General features: G+C 43.8%; 1 protein-coding gene across 1 annotated transcript in view; it reads right to left on the bottom strand.

Moving 5' to 3' along the window:
- ATXN1 (ataxin 1) overlaps positions 1-22,130 on the bottom strand; it is a 223,742-nt gene that overhangs the window by 12,967 nt on the left and 188,645 nt on the right. The gene's annotated exons all lie outside the window — the stretch shown is intronic.

The raw sequence follows: 22,130 nt of genomic DNA, 5'->3' as shown, positions 1-22,130 counted from the left end.
ACCTGTAGCTGTTCCTGGGATTGCTCTGACCCAGGTGCAGGACCTTGCACTTGGCTTGGTTAAACTTCATGAGGTTGGCATCAGCCCACCTCACAAGTGTGTCAAGGTCCCTCTGGATGGCATTCCTTCCCTCCAGCGTATCAACAGAACCACACAGCTTGGTGTCATCAGCAAACTTGCTGAGGGCACACTCAATCCCACTGTCCATGTCACTGACAAAGATGTTAAACAAGATCGGTCCCAACACCGATCCCTGAGGGACACCACTCATTACTGGTCTCCAGATGGACACTGAGCCTTTGACCACAACTCTTTGCGTGTGGCCATCCAGGCAGTTCTTTATCCACTGAGTGGTCCACCTATCAAACTGATGTCCCTCCAATTTAAAGACAAGGATGTCATGTGGGACAGTGTCGAACGCTTTGCACAAGTCCAGGTAGATGACATCCACTGCTCTACCCACAGCCATCAGTTCCGTAGCCCCATCATAGAAGGCCACAGCCACATGTCTACATGCTGAGCAAACTCAGTCCTGTGGATGCCTCACCAGGAATGCTTGTAAAAACACATTTGGGTTTCCTGATTCAAACCAGGAGCCCTCACACTGTAAAAGCTCACAATTTTATATCGACCTGATTTTGCTATTGGACCAAAACAGTTTCATTTTCTGCTCTGCATCACTTAATTCACCCAAAGGCAACAAAGTCTTCCTGACTCTTTCGCTATCTGCTAAGGAAAATGCCTTAACTAAACCACATCATGCTTGGGAAGAAAACAAAGAAGGTCACAGTCTCCCCCTACCTTCCTGAAACCTACCTAGCCTAACAGGCTTTATGGAGAATGAAACACTTCCCCAGTCCCTGTCCAACCACCACTTGTTACATACATTTCCGGCTGTTTTAAAAGGTGTGCAAGAATGGGTGCTGAGAAACCGCACACTCCACATGACTAGCATCCTAACAAGAAAAGCATGCATTACATGGAAGAAAAATGGGAGACAAAGAATTCAGAGTGGATGTGAAAGAAGGTGGAAGTAGGATATAGCCTACTTTGAAGTGAATGCTGAGCAGCAGTAATAATACTTATCCTATGGCAAGTAATATTCCTTTGGGGAATTTCTTTCCCTGCTGCCTTGCTTCTAATGAACAATAAGCCTGATGTTTATATGCGTATGCAGTACTTTGAAGACATACTAGGCAGAGATTAAACCTATCTTTAAGAGCCCTCTTTATGTTTATGGTTCTCCAAACTGCTGTAAGGCCAAACCTTTTGGTGCTTCGATACAATCAGTCTTAAGTTAATTATTCCATTGCTTAAATATTGATAAACAGTAATAAAACACCAACAGCCACAGAGCTGGGGACGGGGCTAGTAAAGCACTGTTTTGGGGTGGATTCTTGGCTTTGAGGTGAGAGGGAGGACAAAGGGGCTCGAGGCACGTTCAAAAGAGCAAGAGCCAGTGATGCCTTGAGCATGGCACCCACCAAGCAGTGGCTCAGCACCGTTACCCAAACCTGCCCCAACCCGCCAGCACTGCCACCTTGATGCTGCAACCATGGCTGGATGAGGGCATCCAGAAGACAGGGTCCTTGCTGTATCAGCACAGGTCTTCCCCCTCCTCCTAACAGTTGCTCAGCGTGTCTTGGCAACAGCTAAAATTATTATATTACACATGACTTACAGATTTTTATTTTTAAGTTCGACTAAAAATAAAATCACCGAGCTCACATTTGCGCAGTCATCCTTGGCTAACTTTAGCTCACTGTAGCCCTGGCTGCCCTGGGCAGTTGGCTTTGGCAGGTAAGTCAGCAGCTCTTGGCTGAGGCAGCTGCCTGGGGACACTGTGGGGGGACACCCTCAACACAGGGCACTCGTCCTACTCCCTTTGCCACGGCCTCAGATCATCCTTCATTCTCATGTGGAGATGAACATGAGTTGCAAAACCAGAGTTTAAATACACTCCCATGGGGAAAAGTGGGGAGCAGAAGCCTGGCCTCTCAGCCTGAAACAGAGCAGGAAGATTGTACATAGGGACAAAAAGGGACAGTCTCTTTTGCTGTCACAGATAAACCAGGCTCTCCAAAACTAGTTCCAAAAGTCTAAGGCATCTGGGTTCAGCTTCTCTGCATCGTAAGTACTACTATGAAGCTCTGTGAATCATAGGATGGTTTGGATTGGAAGGGACCTAAAAGATCATCTAATTCCACCCCCTGTGCCGTGGGCAGGGACATGTTCCACTATCAGGTTGAAACCTGGTAAAATTTCACTCTGCAGGAGCTGAAGCAAAGGTTTTGTTCTGCTAAATAGCATCAAATCACTGAGTTTTGGGTAGCCTCCAAGTCAAAGCTAATATTCTTAAAAATATAAAATATAAAATATTTTGGGTTTGGGGTTTTTCTTTTGGTGTGAATCTTTCATATGGCTGATTTAATCATCACCAGTAGCAAAAGGGCTGCCCAAAACCTCCAGGAGCTCACAGGGGGAATGAGAAGCTTAATGGAGACAAGGGATGTGACATCCACAGAGTGGTGCAGACTGCCCCACTTTTCCAACCCCAAGTATTTGATGGTGAGGCTCTGAACTCTAACAGACACAGAACTGTATCTGCAAAAATGCAAATGTGCAGCATAAAACAGCCTACTTCTACTTCAAGACTTAAAAGTAAAGTGGCACGCTTTCAGCATAATTCAAGTTCCAGCAACAGCAAAGATAAGACAAGATTGAATTTGCTCAGGGAGATGACCCAAACAAGAGTGTCTCAAAGACAAGAGGTGCAAGACCTGGTTAAACTCTTCTTTGCTGGCCTAGAAATATAAACGCCTGCCTTCTGCTGTGTGCTGCAGGGTTTCTTATTTGTACATTTCTCAACTGTGGATCGGGGTCATTCTTCTGACTGTCAAGATTTCCTTTCTCTTTAACATCAGAGCTGCTGATCACGAGCAGCAAACACCAGGTAATTGTTATGCTCCTGCTTTGTATGTGTGTGTATGTGTCACAGTGTGTGCGTGCGTGCACAAGTGTGTAATTATGGCTGGAAAGGTAAAGAGGACAAAGAGATCAGGGACAGCAGCTGGACTTTGGTATCTCTGGCAGCGAGTACACATGGAACATTGCTAAAGTGTCTGGACAGCCAGTGTCCGCTGGCAGCCTGCCCACACTCAAATTCCTGGAAAGGCTTAAGGCAGAAAAATAATCACTTGGAGGAGTCACCATCTGGGCTTGCTCTGGTCCCACAGGGATCACTCACTGGAGTTCAGGACGTGCATTTTTCATGAGAAGTTCAGCGTCTCTCTGTAAGGCACTTTAAACTTCACTATGTCTCCCAAACCAGTATTTTTCTATTTATTTAATCTAATAAATTAAAACTCACGAGAGGATACTGGCTTACAGCTTGAGGCGCTGACTTCTTTTCTTCATCCAGGGTTCACTGCAGAAAAGGTAAAACCAGCAACACAAGCCTCCAAATACACTGTGATCATACACTACGTCCCACCATCCAGGATTGAGTCTTGGGATGCAGAGAAGTTGAGGCCAGACTCACCAACCACAGCAGCACATGACTATGCAAATGGTGGGACTTTCACTGCCTTCAGAAACAAGGCACATTCTGCCATCCCGTGATGTAGCTGATGTAATTTTAAGGTCTCTAAAACATCTTCAAAAATCTGGCCCCTCATCCTCTCTGGCCCCTGACCTTTCTGCAGGTGATAACAAGCTCACATCAACGTGTGACAACCAGGAGCACAAGCTGGGACCACTGGCTTGTTTGCCATACTACAGGGAAACGACACAAGGGGGATGGCCATCAGCCTTCAGCAATATTCAGGCCAAACCAGTCATTCATTGTTAAAAGGCTCCTTTGATCCCAAACCCTAATAACACCCACATTATTAGGACTTTTCAGCTTTCACATTCCAGCTCCAGGTATGACTATTCAATTCTCACATTTACCCCTGCAATAAAAAATTGAGTCTTGCGTCTGTCAGGCATTATTGCCCTGCTTGGCAAACAGACATCAATGCAATATTCAAAGAATACACCAAAAAAATAATCCTTTGAATTGAGCCTGACACAGGGCTCTTTATATCTGGGATGTTGCTGGGCAGAAGCAGCAGTAAAGTCTAATGCTCCCGCCTCATATTGCCCGCCCATCCTATCATGATAGGATGAGCGAGTAATTTTGGCAGTGCTGGAAATCAGTGGGAAGGAAGGGCACTTCATCCCACATCTCCCCTCCCCTCCAAGAAGGCTGGCGTCTTCCAGGATCAGATTCAGAGAGATTAAAAGAGACACATTGCAGAGGGCTCCACAGCTGCATTCTGGCTCTCAAATCTGTATGCCAGCTTTCCTCCCTGCTCTACACCCTGCCTGCTGCCAGCTACATATTCATAGTTGTAACTGCTACAGATTGCATTAGCCTTGCCATGTGCAGCTCAGCACACGCCAACAATAGCTATAGGAGTTTATTGTCCAATCTGACTAATTTCACAGCTCCCTGGCAGATTTCCCAGGAGGGCGAACTGCAGAGATCCATTAATAAGAAACATGAAAACCTCTAATAAAATTTGAAATTCTCCTCCCAAACCAAAAGGATCTTTGATCAATACTGCATCTGCAAGACAGATTGTCCACTGCAGCATTAGCTCATATTATACTTCTGGGAATCAGCCACAGCAAATTGCTACAAGTTTCTGCAGCGCGAGCAGCTATTCTGCACATCCCTCCTCTCCCCAGTCAGATCAGGCAGCCTTCATGCAGTATAAAAAGCATGATACAAGCAAACCTTGAGATGCCTAATGTCTTGACATTCCCATGAAATTTTATGATGCAAGTAAGTAGATACCAGAGCTGAGAAGTTAAGATGTAATAGGAAAATCCAGTGTAAGACACATTCGCAAAAGGATGGACAGATGATGGACAGCGATTCACCCAATGACATTCATGAATGCAGGCAAAACAAACTGATCATTAGGAAGCTACTCCAGTGGTTATCTATCCTTTTCTGCTACTTAGCTCCTGAATTCTGAGGATAAGAGATCTGTATGTTCTAAGCAAGGCCCAAGTCTCCTGTAGTCCTGTTTTACTACAGTTACACTGTGGTTTGGTACATAGTTATTTTGCGTGGTAGGTGCTGGTGAGCTGCACAAGAATATCATGCTAGTTTTAGCCAAGCTAACTGCTGAATGAAGAGTTGGAATTAACTTCCAGAAGTTTGCAGGTTTCTTCCATCAGTTCACCTGGGTGCCATCACATGGTTGTGCAAAATGACAGATGCCCACGTTTTCAGCACCTGTAAATGCCATGCCACGCTCTGGATGCACAGCATACCCTTCTGTGCACATGTATAGTGATGCAGTTACACATAAGCCTGAAGGACTGTGAGTAATGGGTGATCAGAGTAGATTCACAGCTGCCTACTCATTTATCCCATGGGTTTTCTTAAAAAAAACAAACCACAACTTGTTAGCAAAGGTGATTCCTCCTCTTCCAGCATGCTTTGCAGAGAGGTAGCACCACAGAGCATGGCACAAGATGCCAGGCAGGCAGGCTGGAAGCAAGGAAGCATTTTATTCCAAGAGTCACAAGCTGATCCCATGGCAGGGCTGCTGTTGGAGGGCTGGGTGCATCAACTGTCCTGCTGCTCTCCCAGTCCACCCAGTGGGTAGCATCCTTGCCCACTGGCACAGAGATCCTCTGCCTTGCAGCGCCAAACCTGAGAGCTCAAATATCACACTCAGGCCCCCAAAATACAAGACATGGGTTTATAAATAGATGATTTTTAAAATTATAATGGCAGAGGTTGTTTGCTTTTTTATTTTTTTTTTGCTTTTAACTTGCCCTTCTGCTGTGTGAGGCTGCTCAGGCTCTAAGTTTCTAGCTCTTCCCTGCAACCCACAAGGCCAGAAACGTACTATTTTAGCTGAAAGTGGAATTTCCCATCTCATAATTTGACACCAGGCATCAGATATCTAGAGACTAGTGATAAAAATGCAAGAGCTGATTACAGTGCTGATTACAGTGAAATTTCTTTGAGGGTGAAGTGCTGGACTTGAGAGCCCTCTGCCCCTATAGAGGAAGAGGGAGAAAGATCTATCTGCTAAGTAAGGGCCTGAGACCTGGGGCAAAGCCATGTGTGTGCATGTAACTCAATGTACAACTTTCTGCCGCAGCTGCACAGCAGAAAGTGCACTCAGCTGACCCTAGAGAACCACCTCTATCTGCAGCCACAAAGGAAAGATCTTGGGCTGCTTGGGCCTGGAGTTTCAGCTCAGGCTGACTGCAAACTGCACGGCCTTGCAGGCAGAACTGACCCAGGCATGACACTGGAGCACATTACAACAGCACAACATTTTACCACCACACTGCCCTGAAGCCTTTAAAACCTGACAGAGGTCTGCCAAACCTCTCCAAAGCCTTGCTACTGAAGTATTGGAGGTGGCTGTGCCAGGTCATGAGGACCAGCAATCCAATATACTCAGGAAGGCATCATCCCCCTTCATATACTCCCAGTGCCTTTGGTGGCAGCATGGAATTCATGGAGCAAACACACATATTTTTAAGCACTCCTTCACCCTCACCTACACCTGGATGGAAAGGCGGATCCTACCTATGCTGCTCCACAAGTGGCCAGATGCAGCATCTGACCTTTTATCTCCCACACCGTGCTGACTACTGCCAGCACAGGATGGCAGCTTTACTGGACTCCTTTGTCTGACAATGCACAGTGACATCCTTTACTCTTACACCCATCCCCTAGAAATGCCTCTGCAGTTAAGTGAGTGAATAGAGCTCATTTATAAACAAGTATAATACTGAAGTTACTTTGTTGATGTTTTTCATTTATCTAAAATGTGCCCAGCTACAATGGGAGCTGCCTACACAATTTTCCATTGAAAATTTCACGAGTGACTATAAACGTAGCGACACCCACTCGCCGCTCATTTTAACTTGTGACAGAAACTGTCATGCCTGTATGAACACATTTGCACCACAGATATGTCACACAGGTCTCCTTCCATGTGTCTGGAAATGCTCGCTAACATTCTCTCCTTCGGCAAAGCAAATTAGAGAGACGCCTGGCTTTGCTGCCAGGAGACATGAATAAGACCCCCACGAAAAACTACAGAAACCGGGGGTGTTTCACCCCTTTGAAGATCCAGCCAGTAACACCAGCAACCAGCAGCCAATTTGGAGAAGCCATTTTACAAAGCACAGACGCTCATGGGGAAGAATGTACCTTCAAGCCTGGCTGATAAGGGGACGGTGTGAGAGCACAACTTTGGGAGCAGATTCAGAAAGGTCAGCTGCATGCTCAGTGCCTTTCCTTGGAAGTTCTCCCTGCAGATTGCTTCTCTGGTAGATTCCACATGCTAGCAAATTAGACTATAATTAGTCCATCTGTAAAGTGTGAAACGTGAACTGACATTAAATTCCCTCGAAATGGATTCCAACACCTTGCCTTTTCTCAGGCTTCATTCAGCAAAGCTTTAACTTACAGAGATTTTGCATGAGCCCTTGCTCATAGCTCCAGCACACACTCGGTGCCCTCCTGAATCAGGATCAGTGACGGTCACCGCTGACAGGACTAGAATGTCAGCAGCTCACCCCGGCCTTGAGGCATGCAGCACATTCCCCCAGTGCTGCAGAAGGCTGAGTGAGTTCAATGCTTTCCCCTCCCCCTAAATCACCTCTCCAAGTCTTTCTTTAATTAATTTTTTTCTTCTTCCTTCAGGGTCAGCTATGGCTGGGTGTGCCCTGCAGAACTGCCCACGCATCCTGTGTAGACCTTCAAATCAGCTATCTCAACACAGGCAACAGCTCAGGGGTCAGTGCCTGTATTAATGCATATGGGAAAAAAAACCCCAGATCAGCTCTACTGCACCCCCTCTCCCCATAAAATGCCTGCCCTGGCTCTGCAGCCCACAAAACCAAATGACAAGTTACTCTTCCTGACTCAACATTGTAGGGAGCCTCGCTCCTGCTTCACAGGGAGAGTGGCAGGCAAATAGAACAGGCACAGAAGTCAAATCCATCACCAGTGTCACTTGACTGAGGCCAGCACAGCCAGGGTGAGATTGCCCCGGCTGTTCTATATGACCAGGCAACACAGAAAACTATTAAAAGAAAATTAATTAATACAAGTTTATAACAACATAGCAGGCTCTGCAGTCACAGGCTCCAGTTGCAATTAAAAAACCCACCAGTTCCAACTGAAGATGCAAATCATCAGCCTTGCTTTCAAGCAGGGAACGTTGACAAATGAAGGCGGTGTGTTAACAGGCAGTGCCAGTACTCTTAATTTAAGTATGTGAGAAACAAAGGTATGTACCATTCAGGACTGCCAGAAAGAACTTGCTTTAAACAGGAATCAAAAAGAACTGGAAGGGTTTAAAAATTACTTTTCTTACAAAAAAAGAGATAGAAGACAACCTTTTGCTCACTTTCTCCCAGCCAACTGAAGAAGGAACAAGAAAATGAGAATCACACAGCTCCCATAAAGGTTATTTATATAGGAGTTTTAAACTCCAGAACTAAAAGCATTCCTCCACTGCACATGGGGATACAGAGAATTGCAGCTTGGAAATCCGACTGGACCTTTTGTAAAAGCCACTGAGGCACGAACATGCTTTCTCACCACTGCAATCACTTCTGTGAAAGCATCTTACCCATCTGCCACTGGAAATCCGCAGCGCAGAGACAAGTGACTCCCCGACACCAGTGAAATGGACAAAAGGATGACTAGCTACCTGCAGCAGGTTTCAATCGAAAAGCCGAGTAATTATTGCAGCCCTCTCCTGTGGCTCATATGGAGCGCAGCATGGAGCTGTAAAGCGTTATGCAAGTCTAATGTGCTGCCAGATCTCCTAGAGCAGGCAGCAGCCAAGTCGCTCCCTCCCACCATTGGCTCAGCTTCATTAACTTAATCAGGTATTCATTCATTCATTCACTCACCCATTCAAAAAAAAAAAAGAACCCCCTACAAAAATTACACTAAACCTGGCAAATAGCCAGTGCCATGCATGCGAGGAGCATGCTCGCATCAGCCACCGGGGCTGGAAGGGAAAGGGCAATCTCACAGCCTGCAAGCTTTGGGAGGGGCATTGGCTTAGCACGCAGCCCAGGCACACACAGACCTTTGCCACAGCCTCCCCAGAAGCATGGAGGGAGCTGCGGTGGGGGCAGACACCAGTGGTGGAGACCATGGAATCGAGAGGAGCCCCCTGTCAGTGCAGCCAGCAAGCAGCACAGTAGGGTACTTCCCCAGAGCAACAGACTGATTAGTTAATTTGATTGTTCAGGGGGAAAAAAATGGAATTTTGGCAGGATCAACCCAATTAATTTTCATGGAATCAGAGAATCATGGAACAGTTTGGGTTGGAAGGGACCTTCAAATGTAACGTAGTCCAACCCCCCTGCAATGAGCTGCAACATCTCCAACTAGATCAGGTTGCCCAGAACCATGTCCAGCCTGTTCCAGTGTTTTATCACTCTCACTGTAAAAAATATTTTCCTCATGTCCAGCCTGAATCTCCCCTCTTTTAGTTTAAAACCATCACCCCTCATCCTATTGCAACAGGCCCTGATAAGAAGTCCCTTCCCATCTTTCTTATAGGTCCCTTTTAAGTACTGAAAGGTGGCAATAAGGTCTCCCTGGAGTCTTCTTCAGGCTGAACAATCCAAACACTCTCAGCCCTTCCTCATAGGAGAGGTGCTCCATCCCTCTGATCATTACTATGATTCTCCTATGGATGTTCTCCAACAGGTCTATGTCTCTACTATACTAAGGACTACAGAGGTGGATGCAGTCCTCCAGGTGGAGTCTCACCAGAGCAGAGTAGAGGGGCAGAATCAGTTTTGCTGCAAGGTTGCTACCCTTCCTTTTGCACATACCACATATGTGGCATAGCTTAATCCAGACTGAAGGGAACAATGCAGAATGGAGAGAAAAGAATGGGGGGATTAAACAGAAAAAAGAGGGGAAGCATCACACAACCAATGTTAAGAGCAATTGGTAATGGAAATCTCTGTTTGACCCCTGTATCTGTGAACATAAGACTTCCTACAGGCTTGTAGCATTCAAGCATCAAATAGAGTCCCTTTCCTTGCACAGCTCTTGCACTTGTTTTTCTTAGTCTTTCATGTAAGTTTGCAAAGAACGTTATTACTTCCCTCTAGCTGTCATCAGAATGACTTTCACTGCATTTTTTTTCAGCAAGCTACAAGAGAGCTGCTTTATTGACTATTTCAAAAAGCAGGCCTTGAGAGTCAGCTCTGATTTTACTGTAAAGAATTTCATGCCGTGAACCATGGTGGGCATTAAGGAAAGGGGAGAGGTGTTACATTTCCCACAGCGGAAGCTGAGCAACAGTGTGAAAACAGTCAACATCTCTTCCCCTTATCTCATTCTGCCCTGTGCGAAAAAGTCCCAGATGGCAGGTTACTCTGAGCAAGTCCGTAAGAGTAACAAGGACATACAAAGCACTGAGACCATTTCAAAATAGTGTGGTTTATGTTTAGACAATGACAATGATACACCCTGGTACAAATCCTCAGCCACAGACGTGGCTGACCTGCCCACAGTCAGATGTCACAACCCTCCATCTTCTGATATCATGGAGAGCACGTATCTTCTCTGTAGCAAATTCAACTGCCTCTTCTCTATCTAGCCTCCAAGTTGCTATTTTTCTTCAGGCAAAAAAATAAACCTAGGTCTTCTATGGTCACTGTCCCAAACCAGGATACAAACAGCAAATCAAAGACTTTCCAAAAGGGTTATAAATGTAAGGCCAACATTTAGGTAAAGGTCTGCAGTTCAGATGCACTTTGAAAAAGCACATAAAAGACCCCAAACCAACACCCGTAACTCTCACCATGCAACAGAACCCCGTGTTTGACTCCTGGGCCTTGTCTTGAATGAACAGTGAGCATTGCTGAACACTGCTTCTTTGACTGCTACATGACAGCACATAGGATTTGCCAACTAGGAAAAAAATCTTCTCCACATGCTTTTATTGAATTAAAATAATTTTAAAAGCGCATGAAATGAAAAGGTGTCTGAAGCAACACGTTTCTTAGTCCTTGGCCTACAGCACTCCAAAGTATGTAGGACATCAGCCAAGCAGCCTTGAAGTACTCTACACTCAAGTCAGCCTCCTTGAACCAGAAGTTCAATCTCAAGCTAAGGGCCTTCAAATTATCCAAGCACTTAAACAATGTGTTTCTTTCATTATCCTTGTCTCCACCACTAACCCTTCTCTAAATGGGGTCTGAAGCTTGGAGGTTCCTCCTTTTTGCTCCACCTCCTTTCCTGACACAATTATTTCATTCAACACACAATGTTAGTCCCTCTTCCTCTGCCCATGCCTAGCTTCCCCTCTCCTGCTTGAACAGCTGCTCAAGCACTCTCTGCAGTAGCACCATTCTTTCCTGGCATCAGGGCAACAAAACTCCATGAGATTCCACCTTCTGAGCCCCTCCTCCATACATGGAAGCCCCCAGTAAGGTGTGATTTCTGACACCAGAAATTAGGCTATCAGAAGGAGGACAGGAACATAAGGGAGCAGGAGAAGAAAACCATCCCAAAACACTATTTTATTCCAAACAATTTGAACATGGGCAAAGGTTCTACTTTGGTCTAGATAAATAAACGTGGTTTGAGCCACGTTTGAATTCTTGTTCTTTATATGAATCATTTCACTTCCCCCTCCGAAAGTCAGAAGAACATGGGGTTTCATGATTCAAGGTAGGAGAATGAGAAGGCAGTATTCCAGCACTGTGAAATGAGGCTAACCACACCACCAGCTCAGAGTTCACTTCTCACAAGTGTCAAGTACATTTTTTCCCTTCTGTACCTCTGCAAGCCCCAGTTCTGTCTGTTGTCATCACTCATGGGATTTACCTAATCCCTAAATGGCATGAAAAAAATCATCTTATCTTTTTTGCTGGAGAAACAGAATCATGTCTCAAGCACACACTGAAAAATTCAAATTGTATGTATTATTCATTGTAGCTCCATTCATCCACCCAGTGTTGACAGTATAAATACAGATGATGCCCATAACAAAATGCTGAACTGCGGTCCAATGTATTAGAGGCATTTCTTAAGAGATTTCCACTGGCTTTTGCTGCTTCTCTGCTCATATTCCTTACACTTCAGCATATTCAAGCAGCTGCCTATTTATACAAACACAGCCTGGAACAGGTTGATTCCCTTCTTCATCAAAGCTAATGAATACTTTAGCTGTATTCCCTGGTCTGAACTAGAAAGTGGGGCAGAGGCAATCAAAAGCTAGTAGTTCATTTAAATTCTATTATCTCATGATTCAGCTACAAAGAGGGACTTCATAACTTTTTAAGCACAGAAACTCACCTTCCTGGAGTATTATTTTTAACACTGGTGGACTGCAATGTTGACCTTTGAAATTCATTATATCATATTATACCCGGCAGGTACAACTTGTGTACAGCTCCTTTCATACACGAATACATGACAGTGCAGTTCTATGTTATTGGTACTTCTTGGACCTATGCTGGCAAATCTGGCTGATGACTGTGCATCCTCTACTACCAGAGCTCTCCTACCAGCTAGGACAGCTTTTTGCACAGCACCCACTGAAACTGTGTTTGTCCTTTTGTGGCAATAGACATGTTGGATTGCGGTTTGCCAATGCATTTCAGTCGGTTCTACCAAGAGGGCTACCTACTGGTACTACCAGACTAGAGCTAAGGCAAGACCTAGTGTGAAGGCTTATTCTCTAACCAACAATACCTTGCTAATGACAAGATTTCAGTTTCCATGTCAGCTAAGGACCTTTCAGAACCACTGTAACAGCATTATAAGGGAAAAAGATTCAGTCTGGGATGTGAGTGCTCAAAACCTTTATGCATTCCTCTTCAAACCAGTGTTTAAGTTGCTGGCAACCCAGAGAAGAAAATTTTTAAAATAAGCTCAGATGCTCTCAGTGCAAAGCAGAACACAACAGGGAGACTTTCGTGGAAGAAGAAAGTTCATGGGGGAGTCCCTTGCAAAGACTGTCTCATCCCACCAAGGCATCTGCTCCAACCAGGACAAATGGGGAATACTGACAGTCAGTCAAGTCTGCTCGTGGAGGCATCCTGTATCTCTCTAATTTGTGAACTTCGGAAGTGAGAGTTGTGTGATAGGTGTGATGCATCCCACCACTCCACAGCTTCCCCTGTGGCCATGGTGACATTACTCACCATTGCCATTCCCACGGCAAAAAGGAAAGGGATTTTTTTTTTCCTGGTTTTATTTACACTCTTTTAGTCCTGCAGTGATTGATTCTCCAGCATCAGATCTGTTTACCACAATTTCTCTCCCTCTGCCTACTCTGATTTTTTTTTCTTCTGAATGCATAAAGACTTTACATCTGTTAATCTAGTCTGTTTTCTTTTTCATATATGGTTATTGACTTGTAGACTACTTATGGTAGATATGGAATATAATGACATTTTTTGTTACAAAATGTTACATTTTCTTAGAAATGTGAAGTAACTACTGCAATGGATGATATGTAATCTCTTTCATATGACAGATGTTAGAAAAATATGGAATAACCATGAGATCATACAACCAGGGTGACTAAATCAACAACATCATCGGTCACAACTTACTCAACTCTCGAGAAGGAAAAACCTTGACAGCACTCTCCTGAAGGCTAGTGGAACTAAAACTGAAATAAGGTACACAGTTACTGTTGCCCTTGGGATAAAATTAAGTAAGAACTAATGGTTTCTAATAGAAGTGGCAGGATTTTTTCAAGGAAAATTTACATTAGGAAATGCTTATTTTCAAACCTAAATCTGTTGGAGAAAAAAAAATGTTTGAATACATTTACAGCTGGGGAAAACTACTGGAATGTCTTTGTAAGTTTCTTTTCCCAGTAATACTAAAAAGAAAAAATCTATTCCCTGGGACCAAAGTGAAGGGTTATTTTACACATTTAATGAAGGTCTAATTAAAAAATGCTGTAACTGCAAGAGAAATTTGGTTTGAAACTATCTTCTAGCTAGAATACAGAGCTATGGGCTTAACTGTAGTTTTGTAAAACATTTTTAACTATTACCTGATTTTCACTGTATCTCAGCTTTTCAAGTTTTCCTCCATTACAGCATGAGACATTTCTCCGAGATCTTGGAAATTCTCATGAGCAGAAATATAATTTCCTCCTAGCACTGATTTCTAATTAGATTAAAATCTTTCCTAGCTGGGGCAAGACCTACCCAAGCATTCTGAAACATTGCCAAGTTGATTACCCATATACATGAAAATTCACATCCCTGCTCTTGCCTGGCAAGAACCATGAGCTGCTCTGGAAAAAATGTCTTTCTTCTGTGACGGCATCATTCAACTTATCCCCCAAGGGTCCGATTCTGCCTGCAAAATCTTCCCTTTTGGCTCAGATTGCTGCTGAAACAGCACAGTATCTTCTTGATGTACACCCAGGTTGAGATGACAACTACCTCACTGGTTTAATGAGAGGGAAAAGAAGAGAGGGAAAGGAACTGCTGGCCTGTCTGGTGAATTTGGGTTGAATGAGCTGCAGCATCTCAGCAGAAGCTACAGTTCCTGATCCATCCCATTCAGTGGGGAAGGAGGAAGAAGATATGTGTGCTATACATATGCTGCCTGACCTGCTGCTGACATTTGCCAGCATGGTTAAATGAAAGGGTACCACAGAATTTCTTGGCCATCAAGGTGAGGTTACCTTGGCTTTTTGCTGTTTGGAAAAGTGGGCTAATGAGAAAGATCTTCTGGTGGTCACAACTACATTTTTCACATGGGCTGCATTGCTACAGCTTTATCAGTGAAATCTTGTACAACTTCAGGTCACTAGTGGGCTGCTGGCAAAGATGGGAATATGTTACATCTATCTACTGAAAATGTTGGAAGACTCTCAAGAATAGTAGATTTTAGCAGGTGATTTTGACAGCTATGCTTTGTGATGCCACTCAGCACAACTGCGCTGAAAACACTCCAGTGAGGAACTATGAAGGTGGGGGCAACGTAAGTAGTGACTCATCTGTATCACCTAGATCAAGATCTTCACAGGACCTCTGCTGAGGTCCACGGTAGCTGCTACTCAAAGTGTATGACCTATGAGGGCACAAGGGGAGCAAAGCATTCTGAAAACACTATGAGCTTCAGCAGAGCCACACTGCACCAGCATGTAATGGCTCTTCCATGCACTACCTACATCCATCAAAACCCCATATATGTCAGATAAACTACCAGCTGACACAAAACCAACAAAAACCCACCTGTGTACCACCTACTAAACAGATCTAATGCTCCAATTAGACTGAATGCCTCCTTGCACAGCTTACTTTGTTTATGGAGATATTTCCAGGGGAATATGCAGACAAATAAGCCCTGGGATGGCCAGCAGCAGCTGCTGCTTTCTGCATGCAGTGTTGAGCAAATCAACAGAGATGAGCTCCTGCTCACATCAAAATCTCAAAGATGTGGATGACAACCCTAGTTAATTAAAAGACACTGGATCAGAGTAGAGGAAAATTGTCACTCAGCAGTTTAGTCTTAAAATCAAGATGGTCTGACAAGAAATAGCAGCTTTCCCACATTTTCGCTCTGTGGTCAAGTACTGCTTCTACAGTTCTGGTTAAAATTATTTCCCCCCCACACACTCTGTTCTCTTTTGAACTACTGTTCTAGCATTTTTCTTCTTGATTCTGCTCATCTTAGCATTTCTGTCATTCTTGGTTGCTCTTAAATGTTAGTTTCTGTCCTTGTTTCAGTATCAGTTAAAATGCCACTATCACTAACAGCATGAGACTGAGTCAGAATTGAGACTCAGTACTCACTCAATTTGGACTCAAGGAAAAAATCACTAAAAGCCAAAAAAGGTACTGTGGATCACATTCCCTCTCACTGCTGCCCAGAAGAGCAGAACTGCACTAGTACAGTCTTTCATTAAAAATGTGTACAATTGCTATGAAGTGTTTATTGTGTCACTCTCTATAAAAAGGTTATGCTCTGTCCTGCTTGCTCCCCCCCCCCAACTTTAAGCCTATAGAAAACACATTGAGAAGGTTGGCAGGCTCATATGGGCATTAATTCATGTCTTCAACATGGTCTAAAGTTGATTGCTTTTGCATTGCTCCCATTTTAACCACATATACCAGCAGTGAAAGAACCTTCCTCAGAGGGCTTTCTTGTAACCTTGCAAGGTAGGGTTATTCTGTTCATGTTGGTTGCATAGAATCAACACTTCACAAGCAGGTGAGTACAAAATTTCTGTAAAACCTGAAACTACTGATCTCAAGCAGGGATTAAACCACACTAAATATGCACATGAATTGCCATTTGTTTTGGATTTAATGGTATTTAAGTATAATCTTTAAAGAGAAGAGCTGATGTAAGGCAACCTTTCTTTCTTCATTTCCAACCTGCCAAATATGTGGCCTGGAAGACATTTGATGCAGAGGCACTAACACAGCCAGGATGATTCTGGTCAGATAATAAAAGTAATAAAAACACTTTTTCATATTTACTACCTGAAGTCTTGTTCCTTTACTTCCAGAATTTGTTTACTGTAATGGTAACAAGATCAGGCTTTCCTTACACCAGGAATTTATTAACAAGCCAAATCCCAGCAGTAGCACACAAGTAATGTGCTTATGTAAACAGCTGTAAGAGCAAATCAGACTTTTAGAGGTTTCCCTTGTAAAAAGACAGGTCAAAGATTTCAGTAAGACTCTACAATTCTTAATTTTGCCTCCATAACACCTCTAAAGCATCTAAGAACCTCAAGTCCAAAAATATTTGTGCATATTATTTTATCAGTTGTTTTCATGCTTATTCAAGAAGACAACCTGAGCCAATCTCCCACTCAAACCTGTGCTCTCCCTGTAGAGCAGTCTCTCTCTTCAGAGAAGCAACACCACCCCAAGCAATACTGTGCGACGATAAGCCTCTACTGGCCATTTGCTCTTTCAAATACCCTTCACATGATGATAACCAAGAGCCTTGCAGTAAGATCAGAACTGGGATGGGCTGAAAGCAATTAAATGAGCAGAAATAAACTTCCTCCATGAGCATAGGCTATATTTATGCAGTGGCAACACTTGCAAAAGGGAGAAGACAAAATCTATCCTTTGCCATCAGAAAAGAAAAAGTCAGTGATGAACAACAGTCTTGAAAAATCACAGTTTGGCAATTACAGGAGATTATCTAATTACCATCATACTTATACGGCTTAATAACTTTCTGTTATCATCAAGATATAAGCACTATAAGCACTATATAACACTATAAGAATACAGTCAATTGGTTCTGATGCCTTACAGGCTAGATAATGGGAAGGAGAGGCTCTGCTCTCTGGGCCCTTGGTTTGGAGCCAGCTCAGGTTGAGTCAGTCATTCCTGCTGGGCAGCCTCTCTGAAGTGAGCCGATGCTGTCAAGCTCAGTCCAGTTCCACATTCAGAGAATAAAAACCACCACCACAGCAATGGGGTGTGCCGGGGATGGGTTTTTAAAACACTTTTTTCTAGCTTTTTGCTAGAATAGATCAATACAAATAGCCTGGAATGAGGACATTTATACACGGATATTTACTCCAAAGCAAACCTCACCAATGGTGACTGTATGAAACTTGCATACACTTTATATTGGTTTAAAACTAGAAAGATTTGCCTTGGAATAACAGGGTTTTTACCTCCGTGTAGCCCTGTTACTTTGGTGTGGAGCAGCAAACCTAGAGACCACAAGGACTGCCAAGCCTTTAGTAACACTGAGAGATGAATCTCAGTATTATTACTGTTCTCATTCTTAAAATATCTGAGCAAGTCTCAGCTTTAAGGTGCATCCCGGGTCAGGCTGAATCCAGAAGACCTACACTGGCAGAGAAGTTTCTAGTGCGTCTGTGTGGCCCAGCAGTCCACCTTAAATCCACCTAAATTAACAGTTAAAGCCAGTTGGATTAATGCAGGCGCAGGTCAACAAAGAGCTGAACAACTCTTTTTTTTTTGAGGTTGAATGTTGTGAAGTCTAAGCTAACACCACATCCTTTGGGACTCCTTTTTCTCAGCAAAGGCCGTAGCACATTAACAGGGCAGAGCAGCTTGAATGGTAGTTGCTGGGCCAGCTCGGTGGATTAACAGACTTTGTCCTCTGGGGCTGTCAGTCCTAAACCTTTCAGGAGAAACGAAATCTCCAAGAGAAAAAAAAGAAAGCCAGTGCTGGAATTACAAATAAGTGCCTTTCTGATTTTCAAATGAGACTTGAAGCATCTTCATTTTACAATTTAATATTTTAGTAAGCACTTTATTGGAAGAGACTATGTAATGGGTTAATTTCCAAATGTCATTTATCTTTACTCACTAGGGATGACTTTCTGTAATTCACTTGAGGCTGCAACACTCATGGATTAATACATCATCCTCCAACTTGAGAAGATAAAAGCCTAACAAGCTCTAACCTGCTACATAGGCTATATTTAAGCAGTACAGGATAATGATAAATATCTCCCATAAAATGTGTTCTCTTCACACTTCCTGTGAAAACTGCTGAGCGAGCCAGCTGGCGAGATGGAGCTGACGGTCCTTGCTCACAGCCCCTCTATCCACATGCCATGAAACTGAAACACTCTCTTCCCAGTGTCCCCTCAATCCTGGGCTGCTCACTGGCCTCCAGAGGTGAGGTTGCTGGCTGCCAGTACTTGTGGCTCTGCCTTCACCCCATCAGTGCCTATCCCTCTTGCCTGGCAGGCAGGGAAAGACTGCTGAGGTGGTGGGGGAAGTTTGGTTTTCCTTAAATGTGCTCCATTTCCTGTGTTGGACTAAACATTTTGCAGAACAAATTGAAGACTGGGTGTCTCCTGAGAAGTGTTTATAAAAACCAGGGGATAACTGTGGTAGGCAGAGCAGGGGCAATGCAGAACCCAGTAGGAGACCACAAAGTTGCCCAGGCTGCAAGCCAGGCTGCTTGTGGGGCCTGGATGCAAACTGAATCACTTCTCACTTCCTTCTTTCATGTACGAGTGGTGGATGCTGATAAGCATGTAGGGGCCTCACAGCAAGGACACTTAGACCACACTCCTGCATCAGAAAACTACAAGAGGTCTAGGCCAGTCCAACCACAGTCTTTTCAATTTGCATTGTCTCTTGCTGACCAGATGTTACCCCAACACTTTCCAGGACTGCTTTTAACATCACAAAAGTTTAACTGAAGTCAAGTACAATGACCTCCAGCTGGAGCTGACCTTCCTGTCCAGGGCCTGAAGCCTGACTAACCTAAACATAGCACCTTAGCTTCTTAACCTATGTGGGAAAAATCTTGCATCTCCAAGCAATGATAATTCTTAGCATCCTTCCAACACCACCTTCATGACTTTCATCGCTGCTTTACACACACTGACCACTACTTAGTAACTCCCTAGAGGGACAGAGGAGTACTACAACCCTTCATCTAGTTTGGAGAAATATAGAGCAGGCCTAACAGCCTCCCTTTCTGATGTGCTGAAGAGGAGCCCTTGGCTAGAGCTGTGTTTCCTAGCCATCAGACCCTGGATGCATGCCACTGGGAACTGGAAGGGTAAACCATTATGGTTAAAAATTACAGTTACCTTCTACAGATGTGATACGTATCCCATCACAAACTTTCTCATCTAATTACTGCAGGAAAAGAAGCTATCCTCCCACCCACCTGGACACTTTAACATGCTGAATACATCCTCCATTTAACTGTTTCAAAGCAGCATCTTAGGATAAAAGGTCATTTATTCGGCTGTGTTAAAAGCTCCCTAGGCCTTCACCAAGACTGACTGTGTGGGAGGTGTGCAGGTCTCACTGTCCTCTCCCAGCAGTGTATCTTTTTCCAGGGCAGACAAGACTAGAGTCTGATGTAGAAAAACTGAGCTTGCACTGGCCTTGCCCTGGGCTTCCTCCATGGTGAGATTTCCAATGAAGTGCTCTCACCATGCCCAACTGTGCATAATGCACTCATGTTTATGCTTCTCCTATCTATCTCTTGTAAGTTAGGAGAGCATCAGATAAAAAACAACACAGATCAAGCCAGTTCCATCTCATCCTGCTCATTCTACCTACATTTTATTTAGGCAGTGCATTTTGATTCCCAAGCATACTTCTCAGCTCATTATGATCTCACAGTAGGTTACCATTTAAACATATCCCTGACAACATACCACCACTTTTTTCCCAAAACAACTTTGCAGAGACAAGTTCAGTTTTTCAGCAATGGCAGAAACTTGACAAAATAGTAAGTTAGTAGTACCAACCATCCTTAGCATTGTTTTACCTTTGTCTAAATTTTAAAACATGAAGAGATGCAATAAGAAGTGAAGGAACAAAGGTCTATGAATCAAAGCAAGTAAGAAGACATCCTCTGTACCTGTTTTGTATCTATTTCCACTTTCTGATTTTAAATGAAGAACTACTGAGGCAAACAGCTTTTCTACCAATTCTATAAATAGCTTTCTTTGAAGATGGAAGAAGACGCTGGGCCACAAGTTTATGAACCTAGCATATCTTCCTGCAGCTTTATGCTGCATCAGTTTTGGGCTCCTTTTCTTGTTCTATCCATTCAGACCACAAGCATTTGGTGAAATGATCTGGCACTTGTTCTGTGCAACACCTCCAGCAAAACAAAGCGAATGCATTCTTGGTCACTTCATAAAGTGCCCCCACAATGACTGGACGAAGCCTTGGGTGACATGGTTTAGGGTTAGGTGTCCCTGACCACAGCAGGGGCGTTGGAACTAGATGATCTTAAGGTCCTTTCCAACCCTAACTATTCTATTATTCTAACACATCTAGAATCCCAGTTTGCTGGCAGTGGACAACAGCTGGTATGTTACAGAAAGGCAAAAGCTATGAAAGCAGTAATAATAATACAACTAGGCAGCCATAAGCAGGAATAATAATACAAGTAGGTAGCCATAAATAGTGTAAAGCAACAGAAAACCAGACTTCATTTGCAGTTTCTACTCTTGACTGCTGAATTGCATTACTAACATGAATGGCAGCTGCTCCAGCACACGCTACTGAAGATCTGGACATGAACACAATGAGGGTGCAGTGTGTAACATACGTACGACTCTTGCTGAGGGAAGAGAACTCATTCCTGCTTAGAACCTTCTTTTTTATGTCTGTCGTTTTTGGGGAATGACTTGCCTTGCCCCACTGAATACATAACACTTGAGAGCAGTGGTTTCTCCTGAGTGCATAACTCTTTTTCCAGTTATCCTTGCTTGCAGTCAAGAGTGGGGATGCACTGGGAGACCACAAGATGCAGCCACCTCCCATAAGTGACATTCTAACCCCCACAGGATTGGGCAGCTTCATGAGATTTAGAAACATAAAGTCCTGGCCCCAGAGGAAAAAAAAAGGTAAACCCCCTGTGAAATTCGCTGGGCTCGGGATTTTGTCACATGCCATCTGGCCTACTGTTATCAATATTGCTATACAAATGGAACTTGTCCGATGACACCCTGGGAGGCTTTTCCCCCAAAAAACTTTATGTAGCCACAGCATCAAGACACTTGTCAACGCAGGAGTCCCGGACAACACGGAGACGATCAATGTGATCAAGCGATTGCCAAAGTTTATTCAGATACAGTGCTCCTTTTATACCTTTACACCCGCAGGTTTCTTATGTAACAGCCTTGGATACTGAGCTCTAATTGGTTAGTCTAGAGGTTACTACCGTTTACAAAGCTAATGTTTATAACTTGTTATAATTGCGATTAAATACCTTACTCTAAAAATACAGTGGGAAACTACAACCTTGGCAGAGATCATTCGCTGTACTTTTTCAGTGGAAAATTACAGAGGCCTAACAAGACAATTGACCTTGCTTATGCCTGCCAAGAATCTTCTTACTTTACAGTAATAAGGCTCAGGGTATCGGGATCGCTCACTACATGGCCTTGGCTCTTTAAGAATTCCCACAGACACTGATTGCTGCCAGGCCACTAACACAGTTCTCCAAAAATGCACACCAGTTTTACACGTAAACTACATCTCTGCGTCTTATGATCAAGATGCTGCTTATGTCAGTCACAGGAATAAAATAACAGATGGAAATCCAGTGTCCAACAGAATACTGCAGGGTGTATGGTATCTTATAGGCA

This window comes from Melopsittacus undulatus, chromosome 1 (genome assembly GCF_012275295.1).
Source record: "Melopsittacus undulatus isolate bMelUnd1 chromosome 1, bMelUnd1.mat.Z, whole genome shotgun sequence".
Taxonomy (NCBI): Eukaryota; Metazoa; Chordata; class Aves; order Psittaciformes; family Psittaculidae; genus Melopsittacus; species Melopsittacus undulatus.
This window is presented reverse-complemented; position numbering and strand designations above follow the sequence as displayed.